Raw genomic sequence first — 17296 nt, forward strand, 5'->3', positions numbered from 1 at the left:
TTACCAATGAGGGTGGATAAATTTGTAATAAAGCACCTTGATTACCTCGATGGTAAATTACTTTTAGCCTGCGGAGGGAAGAATATTAATTCTAATCATAAGGAATCTCATCGGTCTTCTGATAGCATTCCAAGTGGCCTCCAAACACAAAAAGATAACGAAACAAATGTTAGTTCGCTTCTCGAAATCAATGGTACGTGTGTTGAAATTAGTAGTTCGTATATTGATAACGATGATAATGAGAACTCGAACCATTTTTCTAAGGACAAAGTTGATGGTAATTCAACGTCGATCGAAGATTCACCGAGTACGCATACTAGTATAACAGATCATCTTAATATTACGTCGGTAGATTCTAACACTAACGAAAATTCTTGCCTCACGATTTGCACAAATGAAGTTTCTGATCAATGTACGAGCCTTGAAGAAGTTGCCGAGAACTACCTAGATTGCAAAGAGAACTGGCGCGGATTACAAGACCAGGGTGAGACAAAACAGCGCAAAACTTACCCCAAAGGTACCTCCGTTCACCTAGCCCCCCCACTATCGTATAAAAAACCAGAAAAAATCTGAAATAAAGCACTAATTATGCACTTTCGACTTTCGAAAAAAAAAAAATTTTGCACTACTTCCGTTTGAGAGAAAAAATTCATTTCCGGTGGGGGGGCTGACTGTACGGATGCCTAGCCCCCCCAGGGGTTAATTACGCACGAATTTGGGGAGGAAAAATACCCAAATTATGCACTAATTATGCACTATTCGACCAGGTAAGTTGCGATTTCTGCACCCCTACGGTTTTGATGAAAAAAAATCATTTCGGTTTTTTTCGATTCCCTGGTTGGGTGGGTCGAAGATAGGGCCTTAGAACATGAAGCGAGCCGGAATCAAAAAATACCCAAATTATGCACGAATTATGCACTACTCGACCAGGTAAGTTGCGATTTTTGCACCCCTACGGTTTTGATGAAAAAAAATCATTTCGGTTTTTTTCGATTCCCTGGTTGGGTGGGTCGAAGATAGGGCCTTAGAACATGAAGCGAGCCGGAATCAAAAAATACCCAAATTATGCACGAATTATGCACTACTCGACCAGGTAAGTTGCGATTTTTGCACCCCTACGGTTTTGATGAAAAAAAATCATTTCGGTTTTTTTCGATTCCCTGGTTGGGTGGGTCGAAGATAGGGCCTTAGAACATGAAGCGAGCCGGAATCAAAAAATACCCAAATTATGCACGAATTATGCACTACTCGACCAGGTAAGTTGCGATTTTTGCACCCTTACGGTTTTGATGGGGGAAAAAATACATTGTGAGCGTCTCAAAAATAGGTGATTTTTGGAAAGTTTCCCAGAGAAATCAGATGAAGCGATTTCTCAAAAATGTTGAGGATATATTTCTACTCATTTCAAATACAAAGACAAATTTGTTTCGAACAACATTTTTGAATAATTCGAAAGTTATTGTACATCTCCTAAGTGACTAAATAAAGGTGCCCCACTGCTGCAGTGATTGCGCACCTCACAGTGCCTAGACTCAAACAAAGGCGGTAAACTAGAATATATTTTTCATAAATTCACCCAGAATAGAATAAAAATTTGAATCTGAAGAAATAGCAGAGCTTCGAAAAAAAGTCAAAATTTCGCTCGGAAAGAGTTTTTGGCTGGTCCAAATTAAAATTTTCGTGCGATCAAAGAACTGGAGGGTCATTGTATAGAGAATGAAGTACAAAAAAAAAAAGAGAAAAAGTCCAGGTCGATCAAATAATTTGTTTCCGAGTTACAACTGCAACAAATTTGAAAAATGTAGTTTTGAGACAAACGCGTTTAAAGTTTTCAATACTAATTTCATAGTCCTAAACTGCAAATAGTTTGTAACTATAGCTCAAAAACTTTTCAGGATACATATATACTTAAAATTTCAGTATGTAATTTGTAAAAGTGTAAGCTATCGGAAAATGCAAAAAAAAAAAATACATTTCGAGAATTTCATATTACTGGTGCCCGTTAAGTCTGACTTCTGACACTACGTAGCATTTTGGAAATACAAGAATTTATTCGCATTCGCATTTATTTACTTGATGCAATATTTCTCTATCCAGCAATTCTTATTGCTATGGATCTTTATTCTTATTGTTCGAGTTCGATTACTTCGTTCATTTCGCCCGTTCACTACATTTTAAACCCACTTTAATCTTTCACCAACTATTAATTATTGCCTCGAATTTTACCGCTCGCGCCATTTCTTACGATATACTACAATGTAGTTGATCTGGAACGCTATGGAATCACTTGACGAAGTTCTTGCTCATTGAATCACGATTCTTATAACCAACGCGTTGGGTGTTCGATATTCTCTGTACGTGAATAATATCGCAGTAAATTGCGGTTTTTCTTTCTCTTGCCGATTTTACAACTCATGATGGGTAAGCAACGTAAAGTTGATAACGCGTGTCCTAAGCGTGGTCGGCCGCCCGTGCACAACAAACAATTAATAAAAACCGCGCTCCTGAATCATGAAAAAGACATTATTGTAACCTCCGTGAACCTGACACCCGACTTTTCGGAAAAAAAAAAAAAAATAGCGGAAGATGTTGCAAATCGTTTGTAGTTGTTTGTAGTAACAAAAATTTCGTTTGTAGTTCGAAAGTTTTCGAAAAAAAAGGGGGTCAAAAATCAGCTCGCACCCCACTTTGACCGAATGGAACCAAACAACGCTTATTCAACGTGGAATCGTTTGTAGTTGTTTGTAGTGGAAGAATTTTCGTTTGTAGTTGAACAGAAAAAAAGTTGGAGCACTTTTTTGAAAATCCAAAATGCTAACTTTTCCATTTTTAGGGGTGCGAGTTTTTTTATTGTGTCATTCCATTCAGAATCGTTTGTAGTTGTTTGTAGTGGAAGAATTTTCGTTTGTAGTTGAACAGAAAAAAAGTTACGGCACTTTTTGGAAAATCCAAAATGCTAACTTTTCCATTTTTAGGGATGCGAGCTTTTTCATTGTGTAATTCCATTCAGAATCGTTTGTAGTTGTTTGTAGTGGAAGAATTTTCGTTTGTAGTTGAACAGAAAAAAAGTTACGGCACTTTTTGGAAGATCCAAAATGCTAACTTTTCCATTTTTAGGGGTGCGAGCTTTTTCATTGTGTAATTCCATTCAGAATCGTTTGTAGTTGTTTGTAGTGGAAGAATTTTCGTTTGTAGTTGAACAGAAAAAAAGTTGGAGCACTTTTTTGAAAATCCATGATGCTAACTTTTCCATTTTTAGGGGTGCGAGTTTTTTTATTGTGTCATTCCATTCAGAATCGTTTGTAGTTGTTTGTAGTGGAAGAATTTTCGTTTGTAGTTGAACAGAAAAAAAGTTACGGCACTTTTTGGAAAATCCAAAATGCTAACTTTTCCATTTTTAGGGGTGCGAGCTTTTTCATTGTGTAATTCCATTCAGAATCGTTTGTAGTTGTTTGTAGTGGAAGAATTTTCGTTTGTAGTTGAACAGAAAAAAAGTTACGGCACTTTTTGGAAAATCCATGATGCTAACTTTTCCATTTTTAGGGGTGCGAGCTTTTTCATTGTGTAATTCCATTCAGAATCGTTTGTAGTTGTTTGTAGTGGAAGAATTTTCGTTTGTAGTTGAACAGAAAAAAAGTTGGAGCACTTTTTTGAAAATCCATGATGCTAACTTTTCCATTTTTAGGGGTGCGAGCTTTTTCATTGTGTAATTCCATTCAGAATCGTTTGTAGTTGTTTGTAGTGAAAGAATCTTCGTTTGTAGTTGAACAGAAAAAAAGTTACGGCACTTTTTTGAAAATCCAAAATGCTAACGTTTTCATTTTTAGGGGTGCGAGCTTTTTCATTGTGCAATTCCATTCAGAATCGTTTGTAGTTGTTTGTAGTGGAAGAATTTTCGTTTGTAGTTGAACAGAAAAAAAGTTACGGCACTTTTTGGAAAATCCAAAATGCTAACTTTTCCATTTTTAGGGGTGCGAGCTTTTTCATTGTGCAATTCCATTCAGAATCGTTTGTAGTTGTTTGTAGTGGAAGAATTTTCGTTTGTAGTTGAACAGAAAAAAAGTTACGGCACTTTTTGGAAAATCCATGATGCTAACTTTTCCATTTTTAGGGGTGCGAGCTTTTTCATTGTGTAATTCCATTCAGAATCGTTTGTAGTTGTTTGTAGTGGAAGAATTTTCGTTTGTAGTTGAACAGAAAAAAAGTTGGAGCACTTTTTTGAAAATCCATGATGCTAACTTTTCCATTTTTAGGGGTGCGAGCTTTTTCATTGTGTAATTCCATTCAGAATCGTTTGTAGTTGTTTGTAGTGAAAGAATCTTCGTTTGTAGTTGAACAGAAAAAAAGTTACGGCACTTTTTTGAAAATCCAAAATGCTAACGTTTTCATTTTTGGGGGTGCGAGTTCGTTGATGGTCGCAATGCGTTCGAAATCGTTTGTAGTTGTTTGTAGTGAAAGAATCTTCGTTTGTAGTTGAACAGAAAAAAAATTCAGCGGATTTTTGAGAATTCCAGAAGTGTGAACCACTGTGTCTTCCAGGTTGGGTCTCCTTCAACGGTTGTGGTTGTGCTCTGTCGAACTGATATTCTCAATCAAGTAATTTTCTCGTTAAGTAGCACTCGCGAAATTCGGAAAATAACAAATGTTTTCACTCTAAACATCTATTGATTCGGTGAATCGTGAACTGATTCTTGGTAGTGTGGGTAATATGTAGTTTTACAGTATTTCACTACCCGCTCTTAGCGTTACCCGGAACCAACGACGTGGACGTGGCGGGCTTTCTGATTCCTTTTTTTTTGTTGCTTTTTTCGATTTAAAAAATTTTTTTTTGTTGTTTTTTTAATTTTTTTTTTTTAATTTTTTTTGCGTTTCTGTTTTTCAACTTTTTAGCTGGTCAAAAATATCCGAATCTATTAGAGACACGAGTCGTAGTTCTGTTTCATTCACTGCTTCAGGTGTAGAGATAATTGTTTTCCATGCGAAACTAAAATCATATCGTCATGAATTCGAAACGTAAAATAATGACCTAATTATCTTTAAGGTAAAACAGAACTGGGAATTTTCGTTTCCGTAAAAGCTCCCGTGCCGTGACAGCAATGGGTCTTTTCCCGAAGTTGATGCCATCATGCAGTTCCCATTTGCCGGACATTCTCTTTACGTACGCCTGATAGTGATGTGTGTGAACTTGGCACCGCCATTTTGGAATTTGAAAAATCCAAGAGTTGTGCTGCATTGTGCCACAGTTGTGCCACACTGTGCCGCAAACATTATTTCAGAATCTCAAAGAACAACGCAAGAAAACGCAAAACAAACTTTTTGCCCCAGCACCGCCATTTTGTTTTTGTTCAAAATTCGATGTTGTGCCAGACTCGTGTGTCCTTGTACAACGTTGTGCCGCAAGCCAAAACTTTCGTGGACTTGCCGATCTCTGGCAATCAACAAATTTTGAAAATTTGTCAGCACCGCCATTTTTGAATTTCCAAATTTTTTTTTGAGCATCGTACGTGTTCAACTTTGTGCTGCGTTGTGCCGATGACACAATATTTTTCTGACCATTGGTTCGTCCGATACACGTAATCGAACTTGAATTTCCCGTGTAACTCGATGGAGGAGAAGGACCTCTGAAACAAACAATCTTTCGATTGTGCTACATTGTACTATGCATTATTAACAACTATCTCTCCTATCGAATTTCTCTAAGACGCATGGTTCACCGATTTTTTTCAGATTCGAAACTCAAAAAACTAAAAATTTTGAAAAAGTAAAAACTTCTCGGTTGTGCTGCATTGTGCTACGCATCAGTTCTAACTATCTCCTCTGACGGATTCCTCTCAGACGCATATTTCACCGATTCCTTTCAGATTCGAAACTCAAAAAACCGAAAATTTTGGAAAAGTAAAAACTTCTCGGTTGTGCTGCATTGTGCTACGCATCAGTTATAACTATCTCCTCTGACGGATTCCTCTCAAACGCATATTTCACCGATTCCTTTCAGATTCGAAACTCAAAAAACCGAAAATTTTGGAAAAGTAAAAACTTCTCGGTTGTGCTGCATTGTGCTACGCATCAGTTCTAACTATCTCCTCTGACGGATTCCTCTCAGACGCATATTTCACCGATTCCTTTCGGATTCGGAACTCAAAAAACCGAAAATTTTGGAAAAGTAAAAACTTCTCGGTTGTGCTGCATTGTGCTACGCATCAGTTCTAACTATCTCCTCTGACGGATTCCTCTCAGACGCATATTTCACCGATTCCTTTCAGATTCGAAACTCAAAAAACCGAAAATTTTGGAAAAGTAAAAACTTCTCGGTTGTGCTGCATTGTGCTACGCATCAGTTCTAACTATCTCCTCTGACGGATTCCTCTCAGACGCATATTTCACCGATTCCTTTCAGATTCGAAACTCAAAAAACCGAAAATTTTGGAAAAGTAAAAACTTCTCGGTTGTGCTGCATTGTGCTACGCATCAGTTATAACTATCTCCTCTGACGGATTCCTCTCAAACGCATATTTCACCGATTCCTTTCAGATTCGAAACTCAAAAAACCGAAAATTTTGGAAAAGTAAAAACTTCTCGGTTGTGCTGCATTGTGCTACGCATCAGTTCTAACTATCTCCTCTGACGGATTCCTCTCAGACGCATATTTCACCGATTCCTTTCGGATTCGGAACTCAAAAAACCGAAAATTTTGGAAAAGTAGAAACTTCTCGGTTGTGCTGCATTGTGCTACGCATCAGTTCTAACTATCTCCTCTGACGGATTCCTCTCAGACGCATATTTCACCGATTCCTTTCAGATTCGAAACTCGAAAAACCGAAAATTTTGGAAAAGTACAAACTTCTCGGTTGTGCTGCATTGTGCTACGCATCAGTTATAACTATCTCCTCTGACGGATTCCTCTCAGACGCATATTTCACCGATTCCTTTCAGATTCGAAACTCAAAAAACCGAAAATTTTGGAAAAGTAAAAACTTCTCGGTTGTGCTGCATTGTGCTACGCATCAGTTCTAACTATCTCCTCTGACGGATTCCTCTCAAACGCATATTTCACCGATTCCTTTCAGATTCGAAACTCAAAAAACCGAAAATTTTGGAAAAGTAAAAACTTCTCGGTTGTGCTGCATTGTGCTACGCATCAGTTCTAACTATCTCCTCTGACGGATTCCTCTCAGACGCATATTTCACCGATTCCTTTCAGATTCGAAACTCAAAAAACCGAAAATTTTGGAAAAGTAAAAACTTCTTGGTTGTGCTGCATTGTGCTACGCATCAGTTATAACTATCTCCTCTGACGGATTCCTCTCAAACGCATATTTCACCGATTCCTTTCAGATTCGAAACTCAAAAAACCGAAAATTTTGGAAAAGTAAAAACTTCTCGGTTGTGCTGCATTGTGCTACGCATCAGTTCTAACTATCTCCTCTGTCGAATTTTTCTCAGACGCATATTTCACCGATTCCTTTCAGATTCGAAACTCAAAAAACCGAAAATTTTGGAAAAGTAAAAACTTCTCGGTTGTGCTGCATTGTGCTACGCATCAGTTCTAACTATCTCCTCTGACGGATTCCTCTCAGACGCACGGTTTACTCGTAACTAATCCATCAAGCACTTGCCCAACGCACCAAGTCGACTCGTTCCTTCGAACTTGGTACCTTTTAATCATTAAACTATCGTCTTCGATCATCAAATCATCTTTCACGACCATTACATTTCCTACAGTTGTATTTAGTTACGTAAAACGAGAAACGAACCTAAATAATAACGCCGGTAAACATCGTACCGACGTAATATATATTTTTTTTCCTTTTTTTTTTGTTTTTTTCTGATTTTTCCGTTTTTTTCTTTAATTTTTCCGTTTTTTTTACTTAATTTTTAATCATGGTAATTTTATATTTAATTTTAAATGATCTTAATATGGTTGGTATGTATATTCTTATCATATACTCAATGTACGTTCTTCATTCATGTTGTTATGTTATATATTTTTTGATAAGTATTATCATATCTCTTATACTTTTTTTTCTCATTTTACGACAGGGCATAAATACAAAGAACAACTTCAACTCGTTCATCAGCGCTAACTATAGTGTATTTTGGTTTTTTATGGTCATCGTCGTAATGCAACCAGCGAGCTGTCTTCACGTAGGCGGTGTAATGACCCACGGACGTCAATTCTCTACCCCCTTCATAACCCACGACTCCAGCGAGACTGTAGTTTCGATCTTTCCCCATAGACAATCGTGCTGGAAAATCGTGGAGACGATCTTTTCTACCTGTACCGCAGTCGGTTTCGATCAACAGGTGCTTTCCATACAGGTACTTTACGGTGGGTGTGACTCCACAGCATTTTTGAGGCGCATGCGAACCTTCTTTCAGGGCTTCCAAAATACTTACAACTCCTTGCTGCGTGAGGATATCGTAGTTGGTGTTCAGCACGACCTTTGTACGTTCCCTTGAACGAACACATTTGCAGCACAATGATGTTTCTACGCAGCTCGGATCTTGGTGCAGCAAATATGACGCTAAATTCCAGATGTTGGATGCTGCGTTTATCTTTACGATATGTCTTCGTGTCTCAGGATGTAGTTGGGATATATTCGCGAGAACATTCGCACGTGCCCTAAATAACTTTGAACTTAAGCCGTCGGAAATCAAGGCGTTCACGCAAGTATAGATTGGAGAAGCTGCCTCAGTGCACGTGGTCTTATAAGCTTCGTAATTTAGCATTGCCATTGCCAGAATTTGGCAGATGCTGTCAAAGCCGCAAGTGTTGCGGAGCAAATAGGTGAACCCTTTATCGCGGACACTTGGACAGTGATGTCCATTAGGGATTGCCGGTAAAGTGGTGTGGCTCACGTTAAATGGATTAAATTCGGGACACGGATCGATATACGAAAATTTCGAACGCTTTGTATTTTTGTTGCGCCAATTTTGCTCCTCTCTCAATTCGTTTAACACCTCTTGATCTTCACAATTCGTATTTTTTTCAATGACCTTCGCCGAACCTTCCCCTTCTACATTATCTTCCGAAACTGATTCTGATGCCTCTATCATTACCTGCATAGGTCCGTTATCTTTGCCATTGCCGTTTTCCTGGGTAAACGGAACATCCGTGGCAATCTTCCCTTCCATAACTAATTTGAGTTTGCCAGAGAACGACATAATATGCCTACTGAGGAACTTGTCCACACGCAGCGGTAGACCAATATTCTTCAATGTTCGGTTCTTCAAATCATTGAATTCCGACTCTACTGCTGCAGATGTTGCATTGAGCGACCCATAACTAAATATTTCTGGCATGACCTCGCTGTATAAAGGAAAGTAAGGCAAAAGCGTCTTCAATTTCTTAGCGAAGTTGACGCAATAATACCCGTTGATCTCGTGTAAGTCCACTTCCTTGCGAGGCTTACCCAAACAATCTTTGTACATATCTTCTGCCCATGTCCACAAGCCCGAGCTTTGCATTTCTTGTTCATTGATTTCGGCAGCTTCCTCTTCTTTATTATCGAGTAACTTTTCTGTAACTTCAGCAAGACGATCACCCTTAATCAAAGATATCAGCAATTTATGTGCGTCATCTGATGTACTTCCCTTGGACAAATTCTCACTCAGCGCCATCGTCAAAATAGCTTTTGCAATTCTTTCAAATTCCACGAAAGTAGTCTGCTTACGCAAAATGGCAACAGATCGTAGATAAAACTGACGAACGCCCGACTGTTTCCCAGCGAAACATTTCCAACGTGCAATCATATTCATAAAGTGGCATATGTCGAGCCGCAAGAGACAAGGTGGTACTACAGTAGATTCTCCTTTTATGATGTTGTAACACCCTGACAGGTAATCTTTTAGACTTCGCTATTGCGCAAAAGCTCGAGCGACCGCTCCAAGAAGAGCCTTATCAAAGTCCGTTACCACCTCCTTTGGAAGCGGAAAGTTGGATTTTTGGAGTGATCCTAGTCTTAAGAATTCAAGGAGCCAGTAAGCAATGGCGTTGCTATTCTGAACGGATGAAATCATTTGGAAAACCGGAGCTGTTTTTCCATCGACTTGTGCAACGGCTTGATACAGGTAGATGTGAGAACATCTCTCCCCGTTCGGCAAATCAACCGTCTTCATTAGAGAGCCAGTCGCATCTATGTACAAGATGTGTGAAAACTGTTCGTAGACAGCAATCTGCTCCCTTGTCCAATAATGGACATAAAGAGGATCCAGGCCAATTGATTTTATGGTACCTTCATATTTTGTGTTGTACTTCATTAGCTGAATGCTTTCAAATACATTGTTTGTAGTAATACCCAGAATTTTATCGTGACGTTGTTGCTTTGCCTTTCGCAAAACATGGCTGGTGAATACATGAGGCGGCACATCGTCGCCCAACTGTAATCCCAGCCTGTCCACCTCTCGACGTCTCCAAGAAGAAGGCAGCATGTTTCCTTCAACTAATTGTTTAGCTACTTCAACTCTGAGTTCTCCCTTCAACTGTCTTTTCTTCTTGTGCTTTACCGATTGATCAAAATCAGTAACACGGCACTCCATGACAATTGGCGAAGCTGCTTTAGGACTATGAACAATCCTGCCCATGAAGTGAGCTGTACACTCCGGGCATTTCCCCCAAACAGATGCGAAATACCCGCTGTCAGACATTTTCACCGTTTTGAAGGTGAGAGCACACGGAATCCTTGTCTCTTCAAAAATTTTACTATATAGCGCATGAGTCCACGCATATCGTCTTAATGTGTGTAATCGACGGTTACCGAGGTTCTTAAATCGGTATTCGACCTCCTCAGGCTGCATTTTCTCCCACACGTCCGTCACATCGAGACAAAACTCGACAACGTTTTCGCCGATCGAATTTGTCGTACTGTTGAGGGAAATATCGACTGTCGCTGTAATATTAAGCTGCATCAATAGTTCCTCATGAACTCGATACCTATTCAATTTTAGAATTGTATAAATATACTTCGGACTCAATGAATAGCCATCGTCCATCGCGTCGGATAATTTCTGGAAAACCAGTGCCTTCGGAGAAGCAACCTGACCCAGCGAATCTACGACGGCATGATACTCGGGCAACGTTAACAGTTGCTTGAGTTGTTTAATACTTGGCCGATCGGCCATATTAGCAACCGAATTACGCAACGAATATCTGAAAACCAAAATTCGTGCCTAAATAATATTGATATGAAGCGACGGAGTAGCGAAGACAGACGAAACTCTTCCCTGAAATGAGAGTAGAAACAAGTAGAAATCAGTAGAGAGAGAATCACGTACTATGCTGCGAAAAAAAAGCGAATGCACCAAGTTGCTCATCCAACGAAGCAGTGAAAAGTAATGAAATACTTGGCGTGGACATCCCCACTCTGCAGTGGCCCCCACTCTCGTGGTCGCACACGTTACACGTGCTACCCTCTAGCGTCGTTTGTAGTCCAAACGTTACGTTACGTTATGACGACGCCCACGAAGTGTGGGCGTGAAAGATGATTTGATGATCGAAGACGATAGTTTAATGATTAAAAGGTACCAAGTTCGAAGGAACGAGTCGACTTGGTGCGTTGGGCAAGTGCTTGATGGATTAGTTACGAGTAAACCGTGCGTCTGAGAGAAATTCGACAGAGGAGATAGTTAGAACTGATGCGTAGCACAATGCAGCACAACCGAGAAGTTTTTACTTTTCCAAAATTTTCGGTTTTTTGAGTTTCGAATCTGAAAGGAATCGGTGAAATATGCGTCTGAGAGGAATCCGTCAGAGGAGATAGTTAGAACTGATGCGTAGCACAATGCAGCACAACCGAGAAGTTTTTACTTTTCCAAAATTTTCGGTTTTTTGAGTTTCGAATCTGAAAGGAATCGGTGAAATATGCGTCTGAGAGGAATCCGTCAGAGGAGATAGTTAGAACTGATGCGTAGCACAATGCAGCACAACCGAGAAGTTTTTACTTTTCCAAAATTTTCGGTTTTTTGAGTTTCGAATCTGAAAGGAATCGGTGAAATATGCGTTTGAGAGGAATCCGTCAGAGGAGATAGTTAGAACTGATGCGTAGCACAATGCAGCACAACCGAGAAGTTTTTACTTTTCCAAAATTTTCGGTTTTTTGAGTTTCGAATCTGAAAGGAATCGGTGAAATATGCGTCTGAGAGGAATCCGTCAGAGGAGATAGTTATAACTGATGCGTAGCACAATGCAGCACAACCGAGAAGTTTGTACTTTTCCAAAATTTTCGGTTTTTCGAGTTTCGAATCTGAAAGGAATCGGTGAAATATGCGTCTGAGAGGAATCCGTCAGAGGAGATAGTTAGAACTGATGCGTAGCACAATGCAGCACAACCGAGAAGTTTCTACTTTTCCAAAATTTTCGGTTTTTTGAGTTCCGAATCCGAAAGGAATCGGTGAAATATGCGTCTGAGAGGAATCCGTCAGAGGAGATAGTTAGAACTGATGCGTAGCACAATGCAGCACAACCGAGAAGTTTTTACTTTTCCAAAATTTTCGGTTTTTTGAGTTTCGAATCTGAAAGGAATCGGTGAAATATGCGTTTGAGAGGAATCCGTCAGAGGAGATAGTTATAACTGATGCGTAGCACAATGCAGCACAACCGAGAAGTTTTTACTTTTCCAAAATTTTCGGTTTTTTGAGTTTCGAATCTGAAAGGAATCGGTGAAATATGCGTCTGAGAGGAATCCGTCAGAGGAGATAGTTAGAACTGATGCGTAGCACAATGCAGCACAACCGAGAAGTTTTTACTTTTCCAAAATTTTCGGTTTTTTGAGTTTCGAATCTGAAAGGAATCGGTGAAATATGCGTCTGAGAGGAATCCGTCAGAGGAGATAGTTAGAACTGATGCGTAGCACAATGCAGCACAACCGAGAAGTTTTTACTTTTCCAAAATTTTCGGTTTTTTGAGTTCCGAATCCGAAAGGAATCGGTGAAATATGCGTCTGAGAGGAATCCGTCAGAGGAGATAGTTAGAACTGATGCGTAGCACAATGCAGCACAACCGAGAAGTTTTTACTTTTCCAAAATTTTCGGTTTTTTGAGTTTCGAATCTGAAAGGAATCGGTGAAATATGCGTTTGAGAGGAATCCGTCAGAGGAGATAGTTATAACTGATGCGTAGCACAATGCAGCACAACCGAGAAGTTTTTACTTTTCCAAAATTTTCGGTTTTTTGAGTTTCGAATCTGAAAGGAATCGGTGAAATATGCGTCTGAGAGGAATCCGTCAGAGGAGATAGTTAGAACTGATGCGTAGCACAATGCAGCACAACCGAGAAGTTTTTACTTTTTCAAAATTTTTAGTTTTTTGAGTTTCGAATCTGAAAAAAATCGGTGAACCATGCGTCTTAGAGAAATTCGATAGGAGAGATAGTTGTTAATAATGCATAGTACAATGTAGCACAATCGAAAGATTGTTTGTTTCAGAGGTCCTTCTCCTCCATCGAGTTACACGGGAAATTCAAGTTCGATTACGTGTATCGGACGAACCAATGGTCAGAAAAATATTGTGTCATCGGCACAACGCAGCACAAAGTTGAACACGTACGATGCTCAAAAAAAAATTTGGAAATTCAAAAATGGCGGTGCTGACAAATTTTCAAAATTTGTTGATTGCCAGAGATCGGCAAGTCCACGAAAGTTTTGGCTTGCGGCACAACGTTGTACAAGGACACACGAGTCTGGCACAACATCGAATTTTGAACAAAAACAAAATGGCGGTGCTGGGGCAAAAAGTTTGTTTTGCGTTTTCTTGCGTTGTTCTTTGAGATTCTGAAATAATGTTTGCGGCACAGTGTGGCACAACTGTGGCACAATGCAGCACAACTCTTGGATTTTTCAAATTCCAAAATGGCGGTGCCAAGTTCACTCACATCTGATAGTGGCCTATTGAACCGCCAGGAATGAAACAGATTGCCCCTGTTAATGTTAAAGATTGACCCATAAATCTAAGTTTTCTGGGTAGTTCCCTAAAAATGGAAAAGTTAGCATCATGGATTTTCAAAAAAGTGCTCCAACTTTTTTTCTGTTCAACTACAAACGAAAATTCTTCCACTACAAACAACTACAAACGATTCTGAATGGAATTACACAATGAAAAAGCTCGCACCCCTAAAAATGGAAAAGTTAGCATCATGGATTTTCCAAAAAGTGCCGTAACTTTTTTTCTGTTCAACTACAAACGAAAATTCTTCCACTACAAACAACTACAAACGATTCTGAATGGAATTGCACAATGAAAAAGCTCGCACCCCTAAAAATGGAAAAGTTAGCATTTTGGATTTTCCAAAAAGTGCCGTAACTTTTTTTCTGTTCAACTACAAACGAAAATTCTTCCACTACAAACAACTACAAACGATTCTGAATGGAATTACACTATGAAAAAGCTCGCATCCCTAAAAATGGAAAAGTTAGCATTTTGGATTTTCCAAAAAGTGCCGTAACTTTTTTTCTGTTCAACTACAAACGAAAATTCTTCCACTACAAACAACTACAAACGATTCTGAATGGAATGACACAATAAAAAAACTCGCACCCCTAAAAATGGAAAAGTTAGCATTTTGGATTTTCAAAAAAGTGCTCCAACTTTTTTTCTGTTCAACTACAAACGAAAATTCTTCCACTACAAACAACTACAAACGATTCCACGTTGAATAAGCGTTGTTTGGTTCCATTCGGTCAAAGTGGGGTGCGAGCTGATTTTTGACCCCCTTTTTTTTCGAAAACTTTCGAACTACAAACGAAATTTTTGTTACTACAAACAACTACAAACGATTTGCAACATCTTCCGCTATTTTTTTTTTTTTTTCCGAAAAGTCGGGTGTCAGGTTCACGGAGGTATTATTGTAAATTATCAAGTGATATCTAAGAATTGTGTCAAGTGGACTGAAATTGCGCAGGAAATCACTAAAGAAAGTGGACAATTTATATCACCAGGTGCTCTGTACACAATTGCAAAAAAAAATAGATACGGTATATTTGATCCTCCAGGTAAGTTAAATTTCTGAACTTCATGTTTGAAAATAATTCTGTACTTCCCTGAATCACTTGACGAGTCGTCATTTGATCATGGGTGGAATTTTCTACGATTTTTGCAGAGTTGCGAGATTTGTATCCAATTTTTCTACCAACGATTTGGGTTATGTTTTCAGGGGGTCATATCAAGATCTATAGCTGATGTTACTCACTCACTCATCTCACTCTGAAACTGAGTCAATTTGTTTGTCGTGAACTTGACTTTTGTAGTGCGAATCTGACTGGGTTTTACCGGTTTTTCTGGAGTTCTTGTTCGAAATTTCAGATAAAAAAAATCCATTTTCCGCAAGGTTCGCCATTTGCGAAAATTATGAGTAAATTTTTCAACGTGTTGTTACTGATACGAATATTCTGAGATCTCACCGATCATGTGTGAAATTTTTGCCATTCGTAGACGGAATTTGCGTTTCCGATAACATTCGGAAATCGGAACATCTCTCGAGAACCCGAATTCGATCCATAATTCAAAGAGTCTCTAAAGTGTCCATATTGGTGACAACATATTTGTATAATTTTATCGACAATTTGAAAAATAGCGACCATCGCGGAGAATTGATGTTCACATGTAGTGAATATCAGAAAATCTGCGAAAAATCTGCAAAAATCCCACCTATCATAGGTATAAGCGACCCCCAAAATACGTCTCGGAGAAAAGATTTCTCGAGACTTTCTCTAGAATTGGAAAAAATGGTGTACTTAGTGTCGTGTCGAGATTTCGGGAAAGATGATTTCAAACAATTGGGTGCTCCAAAAGAATTTCTTTGAGAAATGAAATCGGTACAATTTGTGTTGAAAAGTCGAACTGAAGACAAGCAATTTTACGTGACATCATAGTCCAATACCTATGACATGGCCCCCTCAGAACTTGTAACTTCCAAATTCAGGCCGAGTCACGGTTAGAAGAAATAAATAAAAGGAAACACAAATTCTGTCAACAATCGTGTCAACTTCGGCTCATGATCTAGAAAGTATCCAGAATTTTGTCTCGGCGAGAAAATTGTGCCAGAATTTTTTTTTTTGGACAATGACATACCTCGCAAAAATTGGATTTCGTGATTTGAATTATGATGAACATCTTCACAACAATGGAAAAATAGAGTAAAAAGTGCATCAGCAATACAGTACATAATCCATGCATGGGTTTACGGTGTACAAATAAACGTAGTATCAAATTTTGCATGCAATAGAGTGGCTTTTTACAAGAATCTGCGGTACAACCCGGGTGTTCAGAAGACTCTGAACATTTTTTGTCAGCTCTCTCGGGATCGGCCATAGTGAGAAACGAAGATGGGTTGAAACCAAAATGGACCGGGAGGCCGTTGAATTAGGGGGCATGGGTTCGAAATTTTACTAATTTTGCTGAGAATGAAAACGCGGGAGATGTTTTAAATCCTATCAAAAAAAAAATTCAAAAAATTATGAAATAATGAAAACGTTTTCGAAATAATAGGATTAGCTATAAATATGAATGATATAGAGACTTGAATACGAAGTCCGTGGACCATAAATGATTCTTTATTTTCTGTTTGAACCAAAACCCTAATACTTGAATCCAAAACTTAATTGATTTATTCTATTCCAATTTTAATACTTGAGGAAAGTTTGGAAAAATTCTTACGTTCATCATTTGGGGCAAGGGGGTTCACGATATTCTTAGTTTTTCCATGTTTTTCTCATACTGGGGAGTCTCAAATAATTGACAACTTGCTTATCGGGGTAATATCCGCAGACGGCAAAGAATTACAGAGGTCGACGGGCAGGCCACGAAGTTGGTACATAGTGAGGTCCAACAGGGTCTGGAGAAACTTAACCTGCTTTATTCTTCCTTTGGTTTGTGCATGTTGATTCGAACACGAGTCGAAAACTATATTTTCGTTGCAGTTGCATTTTGAATGTAGTTGGGCAGTAATGTAGCACAATTTTTTATGTACGTACAAATGGTATCGACCAAGAGCGGAAATCCCTCTTACTGAACACTAAATGTCTGTGACTCCCGAAATTACTCGCTAAGCGGGTGACAGCATGGCGTGAGCTATTTTCATAACTTGTTAGAATGAAATTGCTCTTTGATACGCAATTTTCGCAACACCTCATCACAAGCTGACAAGTATCACACACAAATTACATCCTTACGAAAAGAGTGCGAGTTATTTCAATCTCTGTATACCTCTCATCTGGATGTGAAATTTTTTTCGCGATCATATAGGTTGTCATCCTAGGCGATTTCATGTGACATTTCTCCGAAAATTCCCAGAGTTAAAAATTCTC

The sequence above is a fragment of the Athalia rosae genome, chromosome 6, assembly GCF_917208135.1.
Source record: "Athalia rosae chromosome 6, iyAthRosa1.1, whole genome shotgun sequence".
Taxonomy (NCBI): Eukaryota; Metazoa; Arthropoda; class Insecta; order Hymenoptera; family Athaliidae; genus Athalia; species Athalia rosae.